The following is a 27750-nucleotide window of genomic DNA, read 5'->3' on the forward strand; positions in this document are numbered from 1 at the left end:
TCAGTAATGGGTGCTAAGACTAACCCTAACTCTGCACCTTCCCCCAACCCTAACATCATTAAAACCTTTCTGTAACACTGCCTCTATTCAGACAAATTTGATGCTAGTGTTATGTGTGTGGGGGGTTAACTTTAAATGTCTGGAGAGGAAATAGTTTTCCTCTCTTGATAGTATGTTTTCATTTTTTTTCACTATTGTATACGATTGTGTGCGTGTGTGCGTGTGTGCGTGCGTGTGTGTGTGTGTGTGTGTGTGTGTGTGTGTGTGTGTGTGTGTGTGTGTGTGTGTGTGTGTGTGTGTGTGTGTGTGTGTGTGTGTGCGCACGTGTGCATATGGGTGTGTGTGTGTGTGTGTGTGTGTGTGTGTGTGTGTTATATATATATATATATATATATATATATATATATATATATATATATATATATATATATATAAATATATATATATATATATATATATAAATATATATATATATATATATATATATATATATATATATATATATATATATATATATATATATATAGGTTCATGGGTGTATAGGTGTGTACTAGGCTAATGGCCCTGAAGCATTGCAAGCCTAGCCCATAGGATTACCCTGGCATCGTGCCACCTGACCTTAGTTCCCAGTGCCTCTGTCGAGTAGAGCCACTAGAGTGATCCCGGGGGTGAATTTTCTATTTCCCATCCACTCATCAAGATTTCTCTTGAAGAGGGCCACTGAGGTGTTCTGTTTGACATGTATGTCAAGTCTATTCCATAGCATGGGCAGTCTCTGGGTTATGAACCTGTCCCTCCAGCACGTTCTATTGTTTGTGGTAATGAGGCTGAGGTCTTTAGAGCATGTGGTGCAGAGGGATTGGGATTTCTTTAGATGTAGCATTTCTAAAAGAGCTGGGTCAGACATGGCTTTGTAAGCCAAGCAGAGATCGCCTCTAAGTAGGCGATATGAGACAGAGAATAATTAGAGTATTTTTGAGTCTTTCCATATAGGACAAGTATTTAAGGCCTAGGATCCTCTTTGTGAGGTACTTTTGTGGCCTCTCCAGTTGTTGCAGGTGTCTAGTAAGGTACATACCAAATGGGGTATTGTACTCGATGATTGGCCTAATGAGGGAAGAGCAGAGGGGGACAATGACCTCTTTCTTTCTGGATGCAAAACCCTTAGTAATGAGATGTGCCACATAGAAGGACTTTCTGACCACAGTGGCAATGTGGTGGACAAAAAAGAGGTTGCTGTCAGCTTGTGTTCCCAGATCTCTTATAACACCTTCTGTGTTCAGTGGACTACCATTGATGTGGCATTTCATGGGAACCAGGTTTTTCCCAAAGTGGATGACACATTTTTTGGCATTGAGCTTAAGGCCATGGTTCTGACACAAGTCGTTGGTCTCAGTGAGGCCTTTCTGTAAGATGTCAACATCACATGTGGAGTTAATAATAGCTCCCAACTTGCAATTGTCTATGAACTTTGTCAGCCAGAGTCCCTTCATGTTAGCATGGACTTCAGAGAAGTAGATACCAAACAGGAAAGGACCCAGGACTGAACCCTGTGGGACTCCACTCATGACAGGTTGGCAGTATGACTTGGAGTCAGTTGCTTTCACACTGTGGGTTCTGTCAGCCGTTTGCAAACCACCTAGTGATATAGGGGTTGATGCCTAGCTTAGTGAGTTTTTCTGTGATTCCTGAGTGGGGAATGGTATCAAAGGCATTGGCCAGATCAAGGTAGGCTGTATGAACCACCTTGCCCCCATCCACAGCTCTAGTGACTGACTCAAAGAAGTCGACCAAGTTGAGCAGGCATAATCTACCATTCACAAAACCAAACTGTGTGGGATCCAGAGTTTGGAGATTCCCTATATCCTTAGGTCCAGGATGATGCGTTCCATAGCTTTGCATATCAGACTCATCAGACTAAAGGGGTGATAGTTCCCAGGGTCTGTAGTCACTTCTCTTTTGTGGAGAGGGATGACTGTAGCAGTGAGCCATTTGGTAGGGACAAAGGCTGAGGTGAGGGTGTGATTGAACAGGGCACACAGATGAGGTGCCAATTCACATTGTAGTTCATGTAGAACACAGCCAGCTATATTGTCAGGTCCCATAGAAGCTGTATTCTTGGCCTTGGACAGTGCTGTTTTAACTTGTGCAGCATAATACCGGGTGCCTGGCAATCTACTGGTATTGCGATTAGTCCTTTGGCGGGGAGAGAGGGGTAAAGTTGGCACTGAAACTGTTGGTCAGTATATTGGCAATATCTGTTGGCTCTGTATACGATGTACCATTGTGCAGTAGTTCAGAGCAAATCTGATTATTGCCGTGGAGATTCTTTACATAACTATAGAAGGCCTTGTGGTTGTCTTTACTATCTGCTGCAATTCTGTTTTCATAGCTAGATTTAGAGGATTTGATGAGGGAGCTTAACTTTTTTGTGAGGCTGATAAGGGAGTTTTTCCATTCTTGAGACTTCACCTTATTCCCATCAGTTTCCTCCTTCTGTTGTAGAGTTTGTTTATGGGAGGGGACCACCAGATTGGCTTCCTTTTTTTGGAGGAGAGCGTTTTGGTTCTATTGGGTATGGCGAGATCTATGCATTTGTGTACGTGTTTGTACAGTGCATTGGTGTATGATTCAGTGATCATGCAACTATTCTCCATTTGCATGGGTGCTGTGAAGTTAGCCATCTCTGTTTTTAGGAGCCCAAAGGTAGCTTTGGAGAAGTTTTTCATGGTGGTTACCTTTGCGGGGGTTGGGGGGGGTGGAAGGGATGTGGTTTTTCAAGGTGATTAGTTTGTGGTCGGATCTAACCAGGAAGGAGTTGACTATTGGTGTAGAGCAATGGTCACCCATGTTAGTAATGACCAGGTCAAGGATGTTGCTACCTCTAGTGGAGGTAAGAATGAGCTAGTCCAGGGCACTGGAATTAATGAATTCCAGGAAACGTTGGGCAAGTGTATTGGTACATGAGTAGTTTTCCCAGTTAATGGAGGGGTAGTTGAAGTTGGCCAGTATGAGAGTGTTAGGATGCACCCTAATATTCTCCAGAGTGCTTAAGAATGTGGAGTGTGAGTTTTGGGACATGGTTGGGGACCTATAGCAGGCTATGACCTGAATCGCTGTCTTACCCAATGTTAGCTGCACCTGAAGTATCACTGATGCGTTATGTTGGGCTACCAGTATGGATGTGTGCACATCCTTTATGAATATGGAAACACCACCACCTTTAGAGCTTCCGTCCAAGTTCTGGGGCCGAAAGGTGTGGAATGAGTTATAGCCTGGTAGTGCAGGGGTGCTTTCTGCTGCCTCTAACCAGGTCTCTGTTGCAGCACAAATGTTGATGTTCCCCATTTTAAAGAGTGCTTCAAGCAAGTGCATTTTGAGATTTAGACTTCTAGCGTTGAGCAGGATGGCCCTCAGACTGCATTTGTTTGTAGCTGTTACAGTGATAATTTGGTCTTTGGAACACCACCTAAAAAAGGCACTATAGGGGTGGCAACAGCCTTGGCCAGTATCCAGAAGCCCAGGGGTGACAGATGCAGGCAATCTCTGGCAAAGCATCGAGATCTGTCAGTCATGCCATCCCAGGCAGACAGATACCGTATCCCCTTAGAATGACACTAGAAACTTTGCCAGTTGTTGAAATCAATCATTTTCTGCTTGTACTGTGATATCATTCTGGGTGATGGTAGAATGTTGCTCAGGGCTTAGGTCATACTCACCTGGGCTACATAATCCGAAAGCTCCTCCATAGTACAGGAAGGTAATATATATATATATATATATATATATATATATATATATATATATATATGTAGGTTTACATTTATAAAGTTGAATCACAGTGGTTCAAAAGCTCATACGAGTGACTCGAAACCATGAAAGTGAAAAAGGTGACAGTCCTTAATGTTCAAAAAACAGCAAATCAAAAAGCAGATTTGCTGTTTTTCGAACATTGATGTCGAACGAAAAAAAAGGGCAAGCCCCCCTGCACCAACCATGTGGAGGGCTGTGCCCCCACACCCCCCTACTTTAATATTCTAACTCCGAGATCGCACAACAGTGGGGAAAGGGACCATTTCCCGATCCCCACTATAGTGCAATCTGCCTCACATTGCCAAATGTGCAATGAGTGAATGTCAATGTGCATTCGCTCATTGCGCAGTCAAACTTTTTCCGTTCAGTGATTGCAAATCCTGCAAACTGCCTTTTGCCCAATTGCTGTTCGCCTGAGCGCAATACACACAACTAAAGATAAACCATATATATATATATATATATATATATATATATATATTTTTTTTTTTTTCTCCTTTTTCCCTGTGATGCTTGGTACCCTGTTGTTGGATCTTCTATTTTACCTAGAACTAGGTAGCAAAGCAAGTCAGTTTGACATATGTAATCTTTAAAGCCACTATCTCAGTAATTCAGGAACTAGACAAGAATACTGAAGCATTTGTTCGGAGACCATGTCATTTAAATATCTGGTAAATAAATGAATGCTACAAGTCTGGATGGAATCTAATGCGACTCTGCACATGGTGAGAACTCTCTCCTTCCTGTTACATTGTGTAAACCCTTCCTCGTGCCTCTTTATGCTGGCCAATATGCATGTCTCTCTGTCATCTTCTAATGTTAGACAAAACATTGTCGTGCTTGTGCTGGTATAACGAGCTGCATACAGTGTGAATGCTTTGCATCCATTGCTTGCATGTGCCTGATCCTCTTTGTCTCTGCTTAAACAACTAGTACACTTCCCCTATCAAGACGTTCAGATTTATGCTGTGCTCAGTAATTCCGACAGTTTCTTGTAAAATATACTAGCATATTGTTCAGGATTTGCAATGATCACTTTTTGTTGATTTTTGATGCCACTAAAATTATAACTGTAATTATTAAACACACATGGGCATTTAGCCCTATCTACCAACATATTTAACATGTGCTGCCACATATGGTCTCTAAGTTATTGCTACCTGTTGACGAAGGCAGTGTCATTACTAGGAATCCACCACATAACAGGGTGCAGATAAGGATGTGGAATGGCTGCACAGCATGGAAAAAAATAAATGCAAGATCATTATTTGGCATGATATATCTGGACAGATTTCCTTCTTTTTGGACTAAATCAACTTACAGCTGCCTTTATTTTGAGAACCAGTTGAACAAGTGATCAATGTATATCCCATTTTACAAACATATCGCAGAACATTATCCATAGCAATTCCAGTACAAAGAGATTCTGCCTTACCTTCCCTGTCATTCTTTTACTTCCCATCATTACCTTAAGATTTGCATTAAAATTATCAGTTAATATCCTGGACTTTAAACTATTACCACATGCCTAAAATTCAAGGTATGAATAATGGTTGTATAAGGAACTCGAATTTTCAAATCCTGTTTCCCAGTCTACACTTAACTAGGATTTTTTAATGTTAATAAGCAAAATTACCAAAGAATATTTATAGTGCAAACTTATAAATTAATACACAGGAATCCATCTGGAAAACTATATATATCTTGGCATCTTAAGTGTGAAAATGGATAATGTGCCTTTGTGTGTATATAGTGACTTGTGCCTCTATCATTCTCACAGCACTTCAGCTAGGCAATCATTTGTATTAATTAGCTAATGGAGAACCAGCTGCCTAGTAAAGATACATAAAATGTAGTCTGGAAAATAGGAACAGGAAGTTGACTCTTCAATCAAAAATTCAGCACAGGTCAGAACAGGGGGCTGAGACTGAAGAGTCAAGGTTTTGGTAGATGGATAGTCCGGTTACAGCATATGATGGATTTAGCCTACCAGAAATTCAGGTGAAAAGTTTGTTTTTGGAGTTGAAAGGGATACCTGAATAAGGCATACAAAATAGCCTGTTTCCTGAAGGGACTGTGTGAGGCAAAATCTGATTTTTAAGAATGACAGCCGTCTGCACATGAATACTAAAATGAATAGCTGTCTGGATGGATATATATGCCAATATGCAAGTATTTACAGTAAAAGATTGCATGAATAAATGTGAGATATGAGATTTTTAGGAAAGAGAGAATGAATGAATCTGAAATATTAAAGTATATACATGAATGAATTTGATGTGCATCTGAAGTCACATCCCCCTAAAATAAATAAATAAATAAAAAATAATAAATAAAACAATAGTACAAACCTCTGGGTTCTGGGATTCTGTTTGCAAAGATATGCTTCTTAATGTACAACTGAAACTGATCATTCAGTTTATTGATAAAACAACCAAACATCTTATCTGACAAATGCGCTAGCAGTGAATATCGCACTTTTAACGAGGACAATAAAATGCCATGCAATTGTACAAAGGGCAATGAAGAAGAATGCATTAATAGCCACTTATACTGTACGTAGGTTTTGGATTCACATTCCACTCCAAAGCATTTACACTACAGAATTTTCATCCTATAACCTTGTAAATGAATGAATCTTGCTGTTTGTATAATTATTGCACTCTGTAATGGATAGCTCCTCTCCAGTCTTGTGTTAAAGTACTGTACAGATCAAGATTAAACCTCCTTTCCCTTGAAACTGAAGATCAATTGACCTGAAACTACTTCCAAATATTTTTTGGAAAGCCAAACCAGTGAAACTCTGAGCCCTTTCCTCTCCCTTTAGTATACAGTGCAAACATAAGTAGAGGGCTGATATACTTCCCAAAAGACTGCATTGTGAACATTTGATTTTGTTGTTCAATATTATTTGTCTTGAAATAATAGTAACTTAATCACATACCTTGTTCTTTAACAACACATTGATTATCTTTACTGAGTATTTCTCAATGCAGTAACACTAGGCTGCTCATGCTTTACTTCATCAGTTGTCAGTCTTTTGAATTTTACCCATCATAAACCTAAGCCTTTAGTTTTCATTTTATTTACTTAGCCATGAATTTACACATCATAAACCTAAGCCTTTACTTTTCATTTTATTTACTTAGCCACAATTTTACATCATAAACCTAAGCCTTTAGTTTTCATTTTATTTACTTAGCCACAAATTTACACATCACAAATCTAAGCCTTTAGTTTTCATTTTATTTACTTAGCCATGATTTTACACATCACAAACCTAAGCCTTTAGTTTTCATTTTATTTACTTAGCCACGATTTTACACATCACAAACCTAAGCCTTTAGTTTTCATTTTATTTACTTAGCCACGATTTTACACATCACAAACCTAAGTCTTTAGTTTTCATTTTATTTACTTAGCCAAGGACAAGAAGAAGGAGAAGGAGCTGTTAACAAATTGAATAAACAGTGATAGGAGTGACTGTGTCCTGGCACCCCCCAGCAATTTTAAATTCTGTTTTGCTCTACAATTTGGAGCATTCTTTCATCTGCTATGTTTAGCGTTATACTTTGTTGACATTATTTTACCTGCTATGCCAGCATTTTACTTAGGAATTATCACTTACTAAAGCTATTTTTAACTGTGTAACTTGGCAATGGTCTTGTCAGATGAGTTGGAGTTAGACATTATATTATCATGCTACAGTTAAGTGAATGTTTTGCTATTTTACCGTTTAATTTTCCAATTATTTTTTTTTTTTATTTCCTTTAAATTATGGCTTTTGAAAGACAATTATTTGCACAGCAGTAAATGTCAGAAGGGATGGAGCATATATGTTTCATTATACCTGCTTTTACACTTGCTATTTCCTGTTTCAGCTTTCTTTTTATATGAACTTTACTGTCATTAAAAGACTAAGCTTTGAGGTGGTAGACAGTGTATTTATGGGTGTCATTTCCATTGAAACACATGGCAGAAAGGCTTTATTCGAAAATGTATTTATGAGAAACCTTAACATTTGCTTAAACATAGAGCATTAATCATTATTTAAAAAACACATTTAAAGTTACTTTACAGGCTAAACAAAGCATAATAGAATAATTAAAAATAATGCCAATATGGATTCCTTACAAAACAGACAGGAGAAGAGATAAAGAAAGAAGTGCTATGATATCATCTTTATTTTGTAATATGTCATGCATCACTGATAAGCATACTACAGACAGACCCCTGTTATTATTTCCCTACAAAGAGTGGTACCAACATGGGAAGAGGGATGTGTACACAGATGTGTGTACAAAGAGGCTTTACCTTCATGAATATCATTTGCAGTTGAGTAAGACATGTTTTAGTGAAACACAGATCCCGCACATCAGCAGTGAACTGTGCCTGGCTGTAACAGCTTAGGTGCAGCATGTGAGAGAATCCCCCCCACCCATCAAGTAATTATGGCTTGAGGTCACAGCACCTCAGGGGAGATTGTATTGTTACTGGAGTAATCAGAGACTGGCCAGCTCAAAGGAACAGGTTTGGCAAATCATGCTTCACCAAGCTGCATTCTGATCATATGTCATGGCACCCATTCACTACTTTAAAGGCTACAAATTCTAAGTCAAAACACAGTCCCCGGGATTCATGAAGCTTGGCGCAAGGCCGGCATTAGGCTTGCGCTGACCGTGCGGTGGGAAGATGGTGCAGTAGCGCCAAATGCATAGTAATGAAGGCGCGCTGCCGACACAGTCACGTGCACAGGAAAGGAGAGCAAGTGCATAAGGCGTGTTGAAGTGCCGCACGGAGGTGTGGAAATGGCAGCTGTCTATGTGCAACCTAAAATGCTTGCATATAACAAGTTGCAAGATAGTAGCCATGTCAGTGTCCCTGGATACTGAAACATATGCAAAGCATGCAAGAAAGTACCTGCGAACACAAAGTGATGAAGCAAACACAAATGCACGGTAGGGAATAACGGGTCCCTATCCCGCGAACAAATGACATGGAAGGCCATGTGGCCATAGTCCAAAGCAGTGTAGATAGCCATACCAAGTGGAAGTGAAACGCATCATATGTTAGCGATCCGCCAGTAGGTACGTCCAGCCCAATGGTGAGGGTCACCAGCTGACCCATAATGTGAGGGAGGGTACACAGCTGGGCAGATGTGTCCATAACAAAATACACGAGAAATGTAGATATCTAGCGACCGTATGTCTGAATTGTATCCCACAAGGCATATAATAGTCACATACAAAAGGTATGTCCATATGTCACATACCAAATGTGATAGCACATACCAAATGTGATAGGAAATAGAATAAGCATGTAAACGAAACAGAAGGAGCATACAAACAGCCACAACAATAAGGACACATGTAGGCTGAAAGGAACAGTATTATCCGTACCGTCGACTAGGATTACCACCTGTCCCACTTTGTGAGCGACATTCCCTCTTTGGGCAGTTGTGTCCTGACAAAAACATGTAACAATGGCAAATGTCCTGAGATTATAGGACAAAATTATTCCCTATACATTATGTAATAGTTGCATTAAACAGGTTTCCTGTATCTAAATTACATACATGCTATAAGAAACAGAATAAGCAACTGAACTGCAACAAGAATAATCTGTTATATAGGCAAGAAGTCTAAGTTCTATCCCGTGTATTGACCGTGGGTATGTGTCGGCCTGTAAAATGTGATGTGTGTACCAAAAATGTCCCACTTTGGCCAATTGAAAAGGTGGCAACCCTACCGTCGACTGTGGGGAGGCGTTGTCCACTACAGTCGGACATGTGGACAGAATATATCCCATCCCGGACATAGGAAAAGGTGGCATCCTACCAATGAGTACAACAGGCCGCCAAACTCTGGAAGTCAGCGGTACAGGCCGAACTTGTCAGGATGTGTAACAGTCGAACGGGTAGTACCCGGGTATACCACACATGTAATGAAAGTGAAGTATGGGTGTGTACCTATGTGCGTGAGATGTAGCATGTGGAAAGCAAACATGGCAGGGTAGTCCACACAACCATACAGGTACCAGACACATGTAGGGTATTCAATGTGTTACTCTGGCCGTGTCATGGGTCAATAACCAAAGCACAGATGTATGAGGTGTGAGGAATCTGTTTGTGTGGGGTGGATGGGTAATGGTACAATCCTCCAAGGCGATACTGTGTCGTATGCAGAATAGGTGAACTGGAGGTGTATGAGGGAGCAGCGGGTGAAGCTGAAAGAAACACAAACACATGTATAAACAGCTGTAATACAAGCAGACAGGCGATATTGTAGAACACACTCCCACAAACAGAGGAATATTGAAATGTGCGATACAAATGTATAGATATGTCACCGGCACATACCCACAGATTGGCCCTGATGGAACTGGCCATAACAAATGAAACACACCTGGATGGAACTGGCCATAACAAATGCAACACACCTGGATGCATAATGGACTACCCAGCATCCCCTCCACATCACACAACCCGCTCCCATACCTGAACGTCCACCAAATCCAGTCGTACGTGGCCTACTGGTTTGGTGCAGCCACAGCTACACATAGTGACCACTACACATATGTAGTAGGTAGTGTCAGCCTAGGCGGTTGTAGGATTGCACACGACCTCAGCACATTTTCGTAACTCCAAAACGATGTTCGGTATTCCTCGTGTTGTGGATCGGTACAATGTTTGGATATCCCTCATGGGATACGTAACCTGTGTAAACATTAGAACGGAAGATGCGAGGTCCAGTCCTGTAGATATCTGGACAGACATTGGAGGTGCACGACACTGTCTAGCCATAAGTGGTCATGCATAACCTACTACCCAGGATCAAACACTTGCCCGTGAAGCACGTGTCCCGGCACGAATAAGCGGAAATATATTGCACACATTCGTATAGTGGCAAATGGCATAAGGGTGATGAAGGCACTGATGTAAACAGGATAACCCTGATCTACTGTGTGAGGGACACTTAATGTGTGTGTAGGTGTGACCGACCATACCTGTCAACCTCCGAGAGCAAGATATCTGGACAAAGCCATGAATAAAATTATACCTGTCAACCTCTGAGAGCAAGATATCTGGACAAAGCCGTGAATAAAAGTATACCTGTCAACCTCTGAGAGCAAGATATCTGGACAAAGCCATGAATAAAAGTGGGACAAAGGCCCAAAAGTATGGACAATTTGTAAATATTGCTCTTAGAAATTTAGAAAGTTGATAGATGTTGGCATTAATTTCCTGAAGAGTATGAAGTCTGAAACTCAACTATCTGTCATTATGTTCTGACTTCAGTCTTTAATGACTAGCTAGTGATGTGCCAGAAAACAACAGTGTATTACAGAGGTCCGTACATATTTACAGTAACAAACCTTCACATTTGTTTACTGTACTACTGCATACCTGTAGTTAATTCATGTCCAAAATAATAATCCCCATACGAATGCATACAGGAAATAGTCAAATGTGAATGGGAACACCCCTCACCGTGGATTATGTATTGCCAACATAAAAAGCTGCCTGCAGGTGCCGAAAGACCTGTGTCTGTAAACACAGTTAAACATCTATAAAATGGACAAATTCTGTCCATGTGCTTCGTCTGACATTTGAACTCGGTCAGGGCAGTTCCGTTCACCAGGCGGACAAGCCTAAACCCAGATCACCACATGAACACCCTGACAATCAAAGACTTTTATGTGCCAGGACTATAAGCCTTGGAGTTCTGCATATCCTTGGAGTGATTAAATGTGCAGCTTGGGTCCAGAGCAGTAGGGAACAGGGAATGTGTAATACGTAGTACCGCGTTTTTCCCAGCAGGAGAATGGATGCCTGTGTTGTAAGTGAAGCGGTGAGGCGTATGTTAATGTTGCTATGTACTATGGGTATGCATATAAATGAGTCAGAACACCAATAGTATAGTGGTTACAGCATCCAGTCCCGGGTCAACTACAACTACAGCACATTTGAGTTAATGAATGCGTGTGTGCTGTATAGATATTTAAATATGTAAAGGTGAACGTGTGTTTCGCATATGTCCGTTAACCGGATTACAGATATTGTACTGGTACTGTCACAATAAAGAAAGCCCACGTAAGCACAAAGACTTAGCAAACATATGTAACCCACAATAAGGATATGCAAGTGCGCATGCGCATGTGTAATCCGCTCACAGCATAGCAAATGAATGCTGTTTTCTACACGTTTATTTATATATCTATATATAGATATATATATATATATATTTGTGTATAGATATATATCCACAGACTTAAACTAAATAAATATATGAAATAAAGACTGTACAGACATATATATATATATATATATATATATATATATATATATATATATATATATATACACACACACAATTACATTAATCGATATATACATAACAAACATATAAACATTTGTCCTTGTAAATATAACACATGTACATAAATAGGTTACGTCATAGCTATTATGGATAGACATACAGACATGCAAGAAAGGTAAATACACTGCTGCTTTCAAAACCATTGGCCGGAAAGTACCAGTGTGCCAAATCTGCAAGTTCTACTCTTTAAACATGGATATAGGTGTCCTTTACAGGACTCCAAAAAGTGTTTTTTACAGGCAACGGCCAGTAAAAATCGAAGCTAAGGACGTCACATCCACAGTTACAATATAGCTGTACATGCAACAGTAGCTTGTGCAAAGGTAATAACACATGGGTTGACAGAATGTATGACATATGTCCTGATACGCGGAGAGTGGGTAGTGCTTAGAAGTATCTTCATACTTTATTATCGCTCACATTAAATATGTTTTATGACTACTGTGGAGGGGTGTCAGGTATGGGAATCATGGGTATGCAATTTTGGGCCTAGGTTCACAGGTGTTGGTTGGCACAGATTTATTAGGTCCGCCCCATGGGAGTGATTAATATTCCTATGTGGGTATAGCACACGCCTATACCTTCCAAAAATGAAGAACCCATCTACTGGATATTGTGTAAACCATTGGGGGAAGACGTAGGGACTTATATCAGTGTCATGTAAATAATTATCATGGACGTACATGCGTACGAATAAGATGGTAACCATACCTCTCAACCTTTCAGAATAAGACTTCTGGACAAAGGCATATTTAAATAAGTACAAATAGGGACTATGTTAAATATTCCTCTGACAAAGTTAGAACATTGATAGAATAATGGATAATTTATTAGTATGAATGTTTTGAGGGTTATTAGTTATAAACTACTAATGTCTGTCATTATTATCTAACCTCACAGTCCTTAATGACCTGCCACTAATTTACCAGAAAGGCACAATATTATGGAAAAAGGAACAACATTATAAGTCTAAGTTCGGGACATTTACCCAAAATGTGTACAGTTGAGAGGTATGAACGTAACCCTGTCCTAAATAAATGTACAGAACTAGTGATATCAGGTAGACAGGTGTGAAGAAAGACGGGATGACAAATGACAAAACATGTATAAGTCAAAAGCATGTACCGCGATAAATATGAATGAATACTTATGCCCTGTGATAGTCAATGTGGTAGGTTAATAGTGTCCCTCAGGGTGTTATGCAGTGTCCTCGATACAGTGTTCAGTCTCGCACACTCGCATGTGAGTTCTGCCACTGATGGAAAGCGGAAATACCGGCGAACACATAAGGTAGATGATAGCATAATATGTTTTGATTAGCACCTGTTGGCTTTTGTGAGGAACACAACACTCTTGGCGGGTGTGTCCTGCAAAAGGAATGTAATGGCATCTGGCCTGTGATTTCTTCTTGTGTGTAGTGGTGTAATAAAATGATATATCTTGTATCAGAAACAGATACATGTTATAGGAAACAGTATTATCGACTATACTACTACAAGAAAAATCTGAAGGTATGAAAAGCGCTGAAGTAGTCAGTTTAGTATTGACCGCAGGTATGTGTTGACATGTCAAATGTCACAGCTGTATATATAGTACCTATAGGGCTGTCACCATTACAAATGATGAAAGTGGGAGCTGCTTTGTAGAAATGTCAGACGTAGCAGGTCAAAACATACCTACAGCCATGCATACTCCACAAATAGACATATTAGCACACAGCAAAGCTTAGGCCAGGAGTCATGGAGCCTTGGCTGGTGTGTACGAGTAGAGGAAGAGTAGAGCAAGGCAAGATATCTGTTGAGCTAGTCAGCAATATCCTGTAGGGGCGTGTAACACAGCCCCTAACATGAACGTTGCACAGACAATGTTAGGATATGCAAATAACCGCATTTGCAGGTGAAAGCTATGCAAATGATGTAAATCTGCAATACATGAAACAGTAAGCTGTCCGTGCAAGAGTAGTTATGTGCAGAAATGCACTCGGATGTTAACCGAGTTACGTTCTGCAAGTAGATAAACTGAGCAATGTCAGCTGCAAATAAAGGATGAATTCAGTTGAAAAAGCATGCCAATGGCCAAATATAAGGCCAGTGGCCTATTTTCCCATTGGAAATTAATAAAACTCTGTCTGTACTCCCCCGATCTCCGGTGTGTAAGCGTAGCGCAGCGGCGTGAAAATGCGCTGTGCTTTTAAAACAAGAAAAATATTTAAAATACACATAGAAATTGTAATTTTAGTTAACAGTTAGTTCGCCATGCAGGTGAATGGCAAGCTGAAGACACGATGGCTACTGAGTACTGGTTGCTATGTGAGGAAGCACTCTGTTAGAGATGTAACCAAGCATTAGTAGGCAATCCGATGCAATTGAGGCTGAGGATAGTGAATCACAATTTGTCATGCCATATGAGCCAAGCCACTACAGTGGAAGAGTAGGTTAAGGGGACTATAAGAGTAGATGATAGGTGACATCATGAGTGTGTATGTATAAAACACTGTAATCCTATCGAAGCAATGTGTCACATGTTTGCTGTCAGTTACTCATCAGTGGTAGAGGCGTGTTATGATTTATCCTAGGTACAGTCAGGAAACTGAAAGTGTACGCCATGGATATCACTGAAGTGTCTTGCAAGCCTGCTGACAGTGTGTTAGCGCCTGTGCGCGCCTATAAGTCCGAGTAAGCACGTGTGCGCGTGTCAGCCCATGTGCGCGCGTTGAAGAACGAGTAAGCTAGTGTAAGAATGTTGAAGCCCATGTAATGTTGTGTAAGCCAGTGTACACATTTGTAAGCATGTATAGATCTGTACTACACACATCACACATGTACTGCACACTCTGAAACACATGCTGCCAATACTATACACGCCAGTCAAATGGCACATGGATGGATAATAAATCTTCAGAATCAACAGTGCTGTAAACTATACTACATTGATGGTCATAGCTGCAATGCATCATGCCTGCTTACATACACCTAGAAGGATATCACACTTTGTGTTAACAACAATATAACATTAATACAGTGTTATAAAGCCACCCTGTGCATCAGTACCATGTTAGTCTGTTCCTGCATCAATGTTACACATTACAGGTGGTGGCACAGGTGTCATCATATGCACAGGGTATGGTGTTTATTTTCCAGTGCCTGTCATTGAGCCATCCAATCAACATGTAAGTATGTGTGTGTGTGTGAGGGACACCAGTGTTTGCATGGCCCAATGTTGATGCAATATGTGTGTGTATGTGTTAGCCCTAACTGTTTGTTTCATGTGTGTGCGTCTGCATGTACACAGTTTCAGCATGTGTCAGCCATATACAGGAGGTTGTGGGACAGTCACAGACCGTACCTGCCAGGCTGTACAGATTGCCATTACTGGCCATGGACACCCCTCCCTGCATTCAACAATATTCCAGTCCTGCACCTGTCAATGTATACACATACATTGCTGGGATCTGTATCACAACCTGTGGATAAACGGGAGTCAGTGATGTTAACCTGATTTGCATAGTAGTGTCAGTTAATACATAGTGATAAGAGCCATACTCATCCTCCAAAGTAATAACCACTGCTGACTGGTGCTGAGATGTGCACACAACCGTTTAAAGGTGCTGTACTATCATTGTTGTCAATGTCCCTTGTAATACTCAGCAACAAAATAACTGGTCACTACTCAACTATAACCCAGGATCACTACAGCACACAGTATGTGCACTATCACAGAGCCATAGCAGATTTACATACATCAAAGGTGTTCACGTACGGATAATGCAGCACATTCAATAGTGCTAATATCCACATACATATCAATATCTATCTACATTACATATATATAAATAGATATACACACACACACACACACACACACACACACACACACACACACACACACACACACTTGGCAGGGTTGGGAGCAGAACACAGACCTAACTACCTTATCACACTACAGCATTACGCATGTACAGAACGTGCTACCGTGATTACATGATCACAGCATTCACACAGGCATACGTCTAGCCTGCTGGCATCAGCATCAAAGGCAAAGATGCCGTATGGATTCTACAGAGAGTGAATAGTGTAAAAGCAATGTACTGTTGTCATGCAGCGGGAAACTCTCACACACACATACACACGTGGCAGGATTGGGATTAGAACACAGACCTAACTACCTTATCACACTACAAAAATACGCATTTACAGAACGCGCTACCGAGATTACTGAACACAGCACTCCCAGAGGCATACTTCTAGGTGGGTGACATCATCCGCAAAAGGCTAAGATGCCGATAGGGAATGTATGTGGTGTGAGGCATCTAAAAGCATTACTGTGTCCCCAGGCAGCTGGAAACACACACACACACACACACACACACACACACACACACACACACACACACACACACACGGCAGGGCTGGGAGTCAAACATACACCTAACTACCTTATCACACTACAGCAATACGCATTTAGAGAATGCGCTACCAAGATTACTGAACTCAGCACTCCCAGAGGCATACTTCTAGGTGGGTGACAACATCCGCAAAGACTAAGATGCTGATAGGGAATGTATGTGGTGTGAGGTGTCTAAAAGCATTACTGTGTCCCCAGGCAGCTGGAAAAACACACACGCACACACACACACACACACACACACACACACACACACACACACACACACTTGGCAGGGCTGGGAGTCGAACATACACCTAACTACCTTATCGCACTACAACAATACGCATTTACAGAACCTGCTACTGAGATTACTGAACACAGCACTCCCAGAGGCATACTTTGAGGTGGGTGACATCATCCGCAAAGGCTAAGATGCCGATAGGGAATGTATGTGGTGTGAGGCATCTAAAAGCATTACTGTGTCCCCAGGCAGCTGGAAACACACACACACACACACACACACACTTGGCAGGGCTGGGAGTCGAACATACACCTAACTACCTTATCGCATTACAACAATACGCATTTACAGAATGTGCTACTGAGATTACTGAACACAGCACTCCCAGAGGCATACTTTGAGGTGGGTGACATCATCCGCAAAGGCTAAGATACCGATAGGGAATGTATGTGGTGTGAGGCATCTAAAAGCATTACTGTGTCCCCAGGCAGCTGGAAACACACACACACACACACACACACACACACACACACACACACACACACACACACACACACGCACTTGGCAGGGCTGGGAGTCGAACATACACCTAACTACCTTATCACACTACAGCAATACTCATTTACAGAACGCGCTACTGAGATTACTGAACACTGCACTCCCAGAGGCATACTTCTAGGTGGGTGACATCATCCGCACAGGCTAAGACGCCGATAGGGAATGTATAGAGAGTGAGGAGTCTGAAAGCATATTACTGTCCCAAGGTAGACGTAGACAAACACATGGCAGTGGTGTGATCGGGGTGACTAAATATCTATGGAGCACTATAACAACACTACATAGATACGGGATGCGCCACAGACAGTACACCCTGCAAGACTGTCAGTGTGTTCAATGTAGGCATCCATCGTGATGTTGAAAATGGACATCTGTTGCCTGGATGTCCACCGTCGCTATACTGGCTGTCAATGGCCATGCCCATACACAGAGGCACATCACCGACACAAGGTGTCACTGGCCATGCACACACGCTTAGTATCACACATCTGTTTGGAATGTACTGTGTGTCCATCTACACAACGGCGTACTGGGCATGCTTACACACTTAGCAGTTGCAAAGGGCCATCTTGCATGCACACAGACTCTAAACACGTAAGGGCGTAGTTTGGAATGTACTGTGTGTCCATCTTCACAACGACGTACTGGGAATGCTCACACACTTAGCAGTTGCAAAGGGCCATCTTGCATGCACACAGATTCTAAACATGTAAGGGTGCAGTTTGGAATGTACTGTGTGTCCAACTACACAATGGCATACTGGGCATGCTCACACACTTAGCAGTTGCAAAGGGCCTAGCAGTTGCAAAGGGCCATCTTGCATGCACACGGATACCAAAAACGGAAGGGCACAGTATGGTATTACTGTCCCCATGTACATGAAGGCCACTCACATGTATTGACCATTCCACACTCAGGAGCCATCACAGATGTCTCAGGTGCAGATCACAGAGGCACACACCACAGTCTACAATGTAGCCGTTGGACATCACCATGTCATTGGACCAGCAATACATCAACACAATACCATGTGACTCATGACCACTGGACTGTACATAGGTGTACAGCAACTGTGCAGACTACACATGTACCGACAGGGTTCCATCATCTATGCATTGCAATGATACCACTGTACATAACCAGGTCAGCTCTACACATAACAGGGGCCCTGGGTCTTACACAGCTGTGACAGATGACTGTCGCTGTACACCAATGAACACACATGTTTGGATATGTCATACATGTAATTGCAGTGGATATGTGCATGGACCACACACTCAACACATATGTACATAGCATAGCTTTTGCTGTCCTCCGTGCAGACAAGTGGCTACAGCAATCATACGCATGCAAATGGAAGGTGGGTCCATGGCTGTTGAATGCCAACAGTACATGAGGTAGCAATGTTGACTGAGGACACAATCCCTCTGTACTACTTACCCATGAAACCCATCATATCATACAACAGTCCATGTGTTATGTATGTCAACACACATGTCCACCGATTGCAATGCATACAAACATGGCTACATGACAGGCATGTAGGACCAACACACATGTACAAACTGTAGTGTGCATGCAGCTGCCATGCATGTGCAGTAGCTGATGTAAGTAACTCATCTGTGCCTAACTATAACATGCAGTAGCAATGCAGCCCCATCATTGACTCCTGTATATGGTGACATACTGACAGTACGGTAGGATGCACATCAGGTATGGATGGATGTGTGTACGTACAGTGGTGATCCACCTGTGTAGATGGATGTTCGCCGGATACGGCTCACAGGTGTGTCACACGCCATCATACCATTACATGTGCAAACAGTATGCTATGTTACTGTTACCTGATGGTGAAGACATAAAACCTACACAGTGGTCAGGTGTTACCGACTGTACATCACACGACACCTGTAACACTTACATCCTCCCGTGTGCATATAGCAGCACAATTGCCGGACATAGCATTGGTACACATAATGCGGCCAATACTGCTGCATGTCTGTCAGACGTATCATCATATAGCAGGTGTATCATTCACAGTACTGCCATGTGTGTTTGCATGTGTGACCATATATGCTACATATGGTGGGGAATACATCCCAATTGTGACACACCCCTGTACACTATTGTAGACATCTGTACATACTGCAGTGTGGAAAGCATAACGTAGGCAGGTGTGGTGTGTGTATCACGCACATCAGCTATCCGTATGTGTATGACAGTTGTGGTCTCCACAGTGTGTGTGTCTGTGTGTATGTATGTATGGCTGTCTGGTGCATGGAGTGAGGGTGTATGCTACCATACAGAACACACAGGATCCCAACCCCTCATGGTGATGCAGTCTACTACCTTGTTGGTGCCATCAGTGTCAGCCGTACTGGCTACCTGTACATGTCCCTTCTCTGTGTCGCATCATGTGGGTGCACAGTACTGTGAGGGTGATGACCACATAGGCAAGTGTCCTCACCTCAACACTATGGGGTGTGCATTATAGTGTTGTCGACCCCGTGAGTGTGGGCACGTTCCTGTACTGTGACAGGGTATTACTGCTACACAGTGAGGCCTCATGCTATCAAGTGGCCTCTAACATTATCATTGTCCAGACTGCTGTGTACAACCCCTGCACCATGTCAACATACCTGTGATGTGATCTGGTATGGATGTCACGTCTCTAGCCACTGTAGCCTATTAAACTGCACACAGGCTGCTGGATCAGTATATGTGTGGACATCTGTGGTATGTTAGACTTTCCAGCTGTCCAGTTGAGGCTACGTATAACATGCTGAGATTGCCATACATGCCTGTGAGTACTCCACAGTTACACATGGGAGACTGCAAACACTGCTACCTGTAGGCACATGCAAGTAGACCATAAGGAGGGAACCAGGGCATCATTACCAACATGCTGATACTGTTGTTACCGAGACACATACTGTGAACATGTAACAATGCATGCTACACCTGTACTACATGGTTGTGCACATATAACAATGCATGCTACACCTGTACTACATGGTATGTCTGGTGCATCTCAACAGTACACAACTAATGTAATATAGACGTCTCTCACCATTCTTACACAACTAACGTAATATACATTTCCCTCACTAGTCGTGCACAACTAATGTAATATACACATCTCACTATTCTGTTCACCCTGTGCATCAGACCATTTGAGCATGTCCCTGCACCGATGGTGTGGATGACAGGGATGTGGCACAGGCTTCATCATATGCACAGGGTGATAATGTGTGCCAGGGGCATAGGCTGCACCAATGGGCCGGTGATATGATTGGACATGTCTGTTCAGTATGCCTGTGGGTGTTGTGGTTCCCTACAGATGTGTTTGCTGTGTGTGTGTATGTGTGCACACAGTTCTGCCTTTTGTGAGGCCTACACAGGCATATTATTGGCAGCTCCAGATTGTACAGACCAGGTTGTACAGCTCACTGTGTCCGGCCACGGCCACGTGACCTGTGCCTGCCAGGGGTTGCACGGGTACTACCAGGTGGAGGTACAGATTGGCTACTGTCCGACGACACATGTCCACTGGAACCGTGTCCCCACTGGGAATGTCCAGGGCCACATCCACGTGGCCTGCTGTGTCCTGGTGTGGACAGCGCAGCACCAGCTGCACTGCTACTGCTACTGGCACTATGGCAGCGGGCATGTGAGGTGGCACGCTCATGTTGACCTGCACTAGGTGGTGTAGCTGGCCTACGCCTCACTCCTACCAGATGTTCCAGCACAGACAGCTCACGCTCGCGGATTGCCATGCCACGGTCAAGGATTCCAACCATGTCACCCAACCGCCTGTCCAGAACATCAGCAATCTGCTGCTGAGCATTTGCCAATGCCTGGATGTTGTCATTTAGGGTATGGATAGCAGCCCTCTGCAGCCTCTGCCCTTCTCTGTTCTGCCATTCAGCACGTGCCTGTGCCGCCATTACAGTCTGGAACATGCGTCTGGTGATACCAGCTGCTGCACTCTGTCCTGCAGGTGCATGTCTGCCAGAGGTCCTCCTACGAGCAGCACTGGCCACATACCTGTGTGGCACATCTGCAGACATTACACTGACACCATTGTGTGGAGGCACACCTTCTGTAGCCACCACATGTCCCTGTTCCATGCTAACAGATGCTGACTGTCCTTCCACTATGGCCACCGGTGATGCGGAATGTGTTGGCAGCAGAACTGTGTGCGGGGAAGAGGGGGACATAGCTGGGATGGCAACCATTGGCACAGATTCAGCCCCTGACAACCCTGCCTGTACCTCATGCATATGTTCATCACTGCTAGTATCTGTGGGGACACTAACATCAGATGGACTGCAGGAGGGTAACACACCTACATCACCTGTGAATGCAAAGAAAGACTCTAAATTACAATAGACAGACACACACACACACACACACACACACACACACACACACACACACACACACACACACACACACAAACACACACACACAGACACACACACACACACACACACACACACACACACACACACACACACACACAGACACACACCATGCATGTGATTTGACAGATGGCATGCAGCATGCCTGTGATACAGCAGACGGTATGCAGCTCTGACATTATTAGTGTTAGTAAGCATACCCCCTGGGGTGCACAATACAGCAAGCAGGTGTCATATCAGTAGCCATGTAGTTCACACAATCATGGTAGTATGCATGCATCCCCGTGATACACCATGTGGACCAGAACAGGATAACAGTACACATGGCTGATGTGACCTTGACATGTAATCTGCTGACGTGTGCATTAACATGCATACATGTCTGACAAAATGGTGTCCTGACATGTACAGCGTTGTAATGGCCATCACATTGTGGTGTTGTCTGTATGCCCTACAGATAGAATGCATGTTTAACAGATGTGCATGTGCATGGAAGGGTAGTGTGAGCCATCTACATTGCTCTACAGTGTGAAGTACAGACACTCTGCCATTGCATGGCATCATGAGGCGTCTATATTGCTATACAGTATGTACACATTGCATAGCCATAACTGCATGCATACCCATGACATAACTGTGATTGTGACCCACGATGCTGAGGTGTATACACACCAAACCATGCTGTGTCATGTGACAGGTCACTGGAGGACCTACAGATGACACCCCTGCACAACAACTACAGAGTCTTAGCTGCCTGGCAACCATGTCCACACATAGCGGACCTGTCAATTCACCATGTCCAACATGACATTGCTGTACCACACACATGAGGTGCACAGCTAACGGTGATGTCCTACAGCAGCAAGGGAAATGTACAGTATCAGTGGAACACCACAAAATCCAAAAAATCCAAAACACAACCAAAAAACTGGAAGGAGAACCAAATAAACGACTGATGTTAACAGAAATAGCGTAGAAAAACCTTTTATTACCGCTTTCGTCAAAGAGACTTCATCAGAATACAAAACACCAATTAACAAACACATTATATACCCTTCAACACAAGTAATAAAACAATTAAACAATTAACCATTCACAATGGATTAAAAAATTAAAGCCATATTCAAAAAAATATATATATATTTTCTTTCATCCCTAATTAAATAAAGAAAGCAACCCAATAGATTCTTTTTCAACACTTAAACGGGAACATTTTAAAAAACATTTAATGTTAATTGTCTCATTCAAACCTGGGGTTGGTCAGCCTTTAATCTGACTTGCCAAAGTGCCTCCCTTTGCTCAACATAATTTTTATAATCACCCCCTCTAAGGTCGGTTTTGACCACCTCCACCACTGAAAATAAAAACTTCTTAAAGTTATTACAAATCACTGAATGCCTAAATAAAGCACTATTGACATCTTGTGTCTTGATGTTATAAATATGTTCGCGAATGCGAATATTCAGACAGCGGGTGGTCATACCAACATAAAAACTGGGGCAGGAGCAACACATGGCGATGTAAACAACCCCCTTCGTTCGACAATCAACATATTCAGGGACCATAAAAGTCCGATCGATATTGTCAATAAATACCACAGGACCCTTTGCGATAAATCTACACATGTTACAGTTTTGACAAGCAAACATGCCTTTACTAACTACTGCTTTATTTTTTGGTAAAAAGCTATCAAACTCTAAGGCTTTCTTAATGTTAAAAACATTCCTAAAAACAAAACTTGGCTTTTTACCCAACACCTTAAAAATATCACAATTTCCTTCACTGATCTTCCAATTATTCATTAAAATTTTTTTGATATTATCCCCATTTGAACTCATTTCCAAAGAGCAAACCAAGTTGTCATTATACCCATTTTTAGCAGAATTGTTACAATTCATATATTGAAAACCAGGTTTTGAGGTGTTCAACAAGGGTGGATATTGTAATTGACGCTTCTTTAACACCTCACTAACACTGTCGTCTAATAATTCTGCAGGGTACCCCCGTTGTATAAATAAATTCCTAATGAACTCTAATTCCAAAACTAGATCATTTTCTTCTGAAGTCATCCGACTAGCTCTTATAAACTGACCTTTGGGAATGTTACGTATCATATGTTTGGGATGGGCACTTGAGTAATGAACATAACTGTTTGTAAAAGTTTGTTTTCTATGTATTTTACTTCTAAATTTTCCAAGTGTATTATCCCACTGTACACAAACATCCAAAAAATTAATATTTAAACCTACATCCCCCAAGGTAAATTTTAAAAAACAATCCATCAAATTTATTTCCAAAAGGAATTGATCAACAGTAGTTCTACTTCCTTCAATAATAAAAACAAATCATCGAATCTCTGATAGAATAAAATATTATATTTGTGTTTTAAAACACTCAAGACTGTAGTTTCCCACCAAAACATAACAGTGTTGGCATAAGAAGGTGCAGCTGGAGACCCCATAGCTACACCTCTTTTTTGCCGATAATATCTATCCTTAAAAACAAAGTAGTTGTTCTGTAATATAATCTCAATAAACCTACAAATAGTACAAATTTGTCCTGTGGTGTGTTGGCCATTTAATAATAAAATACTTCGAACAGGTTCTACCCCTTCATCATGTGGGATACATGTAAATAAAGAAGTTACATCAATAGTAAAAAGAAAATGTTTGTCTGGATCGAAAATTGCACTAGCAGCAAAAATATTTAATTTTTCTAAGAAATGCCAGGAGTCCTGCAAAAAACTTTCTTGTTGTGAAACAATCGGACCCAGGGTGGCATCGATAATTAAAGATATTCCTTCAGTAACAGAATTAGGTGCTGACACTATTGGCCTAAAGGGAGGCTCAAAAATATTTTTATGCGTTTTCGGAATCCCAAATAGGATCTCGATTCTTGGATTATCTATAACACAAAACTCATACACGTCCAAATTAATCTCATTAGACATTAATGCTTCGTACAAAAAAGAATGAATTAGACGTTGTTTTCTCTTTATGTCATAGAAAGTAATAGCCTCATATTCTTCCTCATTTTCCAATAGTTGTAACATTTTTGAATAATATATATCCTGTTTCATGATAACTATATTACCCCCCTTGTCACTCTTCATATACCTAAAATCCCTATTTTTCTGGCATAACTCTTTAAATGCTTTCCTATCTTTGTAACTTAAATTATATTCAACATTGTTTTTATTTGTAAGTATTCTCTCTACATCTCTAATACATGATTCTTCAAACACCCTTATAGTGTTAATAAGGGGGGGGGGTTGTAACTTGATGGCTTTTTTAGGGACTTTCTTTCAACTGGTATTTCACTTAAAATATAATTCAGATTCATTTTTCTAGTGAACTTTTTAATGTCAACCACTGTCTTACAATAGTCAGCTTTCCTAGTAGGAACAAAATTTAAACCTAAACGTAACAACCTTAATTCACGAGGAGTAAATACATGTTCAGTCAAATTAATAATGTCCAGGCACCCTGCAGAATTATTAGACGACAGTGTTAGTGAGGTGTTAAAGAAGCGTCAATTACAATATCCACCCTTGTTGAACACCTCAAAACCTGGTTTTCAATATATGAATTGTAACAATTCTGCTAAAAATGGGTATAATGACAACTTGGTTTGCTCTTTGGAAATGAGTTCAAATGGGGATAATATCAAAAAAATTTTAATGAATAATTGGAAGATCATTGAAGGAAATTGTGATATTTTTAAGGTGTTGGGTAAAAAGCCAAGTTTTGTTTTTAGGAATGTTTTTAACATTAAGAAAGCCTTAGAGTTTGATAGCTTTTTACCAAAAAATAAAGCAGTAGTTAGTAAAGGCATGTTTGCTTGTCAAAACTGTAACATGTGTAGATTTATCGCAAAGGGTCCTGTGGTATTTATTGACAATATCGATCGGACTTTTATGGTCCCTGAATATGTTGATTGTCGAACGAAGGGGGTTGTTTACATCGCCATGTGTTGCTCCTGCCCCAGTTTTTATGTTGGTATGACCACCCGCTGTCGGAATATTCGCATTCGCGAACATATTTATAACATCAAGACACAAGATGTCAATAGTGCTTTATTTAGGCATTCAGTGATTTGTAATAACTTTAAGAAGTTTTTATTTTCAGTGGTGGAGGTGGTCAAAACCGACCTTAGAGGGGGTGATTATAAAAATTATGTTGAGCAAAGGAGGCACTTTGGCAAGTCAGATTAAAGGCTGACCAACCCCCAGGTTTGAATGAGACAATTAACATTAAATGTTTTTTAAAATGTTCCCGTTTAAGTGTTGAAAAAGAATCTATTGGGTTGCTTTCTTTATTTAATTAGGGATGAAAGAAAATATATATATATTTTTTTGAATATGGCTTTAATTTTTTAATCCATTGTGAATGGTTAATTGTTTAATTGTTTTATTACTTGTGTTGAAGGGTATATAATGTGTTTGTTAATTGGTGTTTTGTATTCTGATGAAGTCTCTTTGACGAAAGCGGTAATAAAAGGTTTTTCTACGCTATTTCTGTTAACATCAGTCGTTTATTTGGTTCTCCTTCCAGTTTTTTGGTTGTGTTACAGTATCAGTGGCCTGATTTGGTGTCAATGTCTGTGGAAGCTGTAGAGGTGACTACTGTCATGCTATGACACAGGCGTGATGTTCAACACATCTTATATGGTAGACGTCAGTGACACCTCCACTGGCTGTGCACAGGCTTTTAGGATGTCCAGTGTACCACAGCAACTGTATCATCGGTCAACTAAGGCTATAATTGGACCATGTGTGGACAATGTGAAACAGGGTGTATACACATCACATCTACTGTGCGGCTACGTATCTCTGGCCATCCCCCATGGCCATGTGTGCACATGTGTTGGACAAATGTGTGTGATGGCCATCTATCACACATGTCTGTGTTGTCCCCTATGACATACACCCATAGATGTCAGATATGTCACCATCCACAGGGCTATGCAGACAACAGGTTGTATGTAGGGTATGGGTTATGAGATAGTGTGACATTATTGCAGCCAATACTCTACGTATCTGGGACATGTCAGATGGCACATCGCAATGTGTGCACCCATTGCAGGGGCATATAACACAATGGTGACTCCTGTGGGCTGCCCATATCACAACTCACTGTGTGGTACTGTTTGCGTACCATACATGTTGTTCCACTGTATAGTACATATGCCTCCATTGTAGAACACCTCCACCATTGTATGCTCAGCTGACCACACATGTAGCGATGACAAATACTCTGGTTTCATGTCAGTGTGTCAGTTTGTTGGTATATATTGCACATGGGTGGCTTGTGTGAATGAAGGGTGACGCAACCTATATATCAAGAATGGAACGGACATCAAGTGTACAAGTGTTAACTGGCCACATGGCAAATAGATCTATGCTTTTACATGCCTGATACTGATGACAGTCTCACCTGCAATGGACTCATGTCTGTGTGGCACGCCAGAGGTACCTGTATAGGGGTGAAACAGCAGTATGAACATTATCCATGACTGTATGACAGCCACAGGGTGCACTGTGCATGTTAACACATTCACCTGTACAATAGCATATAGTATGCACGTGTGTGCATACACAGGGTAGCATACTGTAGTATGCAGCATGTGTGTCCACATACCATGCATATGTTGTTACATTACATAATGTACAGTGTCACATGCACGTAAATGGTATATAGTAGCCATATGTGCAGTACTGACTTACCAGGTAACTCCAGGCTCATTGGTTGGGAGACACCTACCTCCACGATGGCAGATAGTGTTTGTGGATGCTGTTCTGAGGGTGTCCCCAGACTGGCCAGTAACTCCTCAGTGTGTGTGAGTGGGGGCTGGGTTGGTGGCCCACCACCTGTTCCACCTTGTTCCCTGGTGATTGCAGTGGCATGCTGTTTTGCATGTCATATCAGGTCCGTGCAGTGTCTGCGCACCT

Source organism: Protopterus annectens, chromosome 5.part0 (assembly GCF_019279795.1).
Source record: "Protopterus annectens isolate FY-2018-M chromosome 5.part0, PAN1.0, whole genome shotgun sequence".
NCBI lineage: Eukaryota > Metazoa > Chordata > Ceratodontiformes > Protopteridae > Protopterus > Protopterus annectens.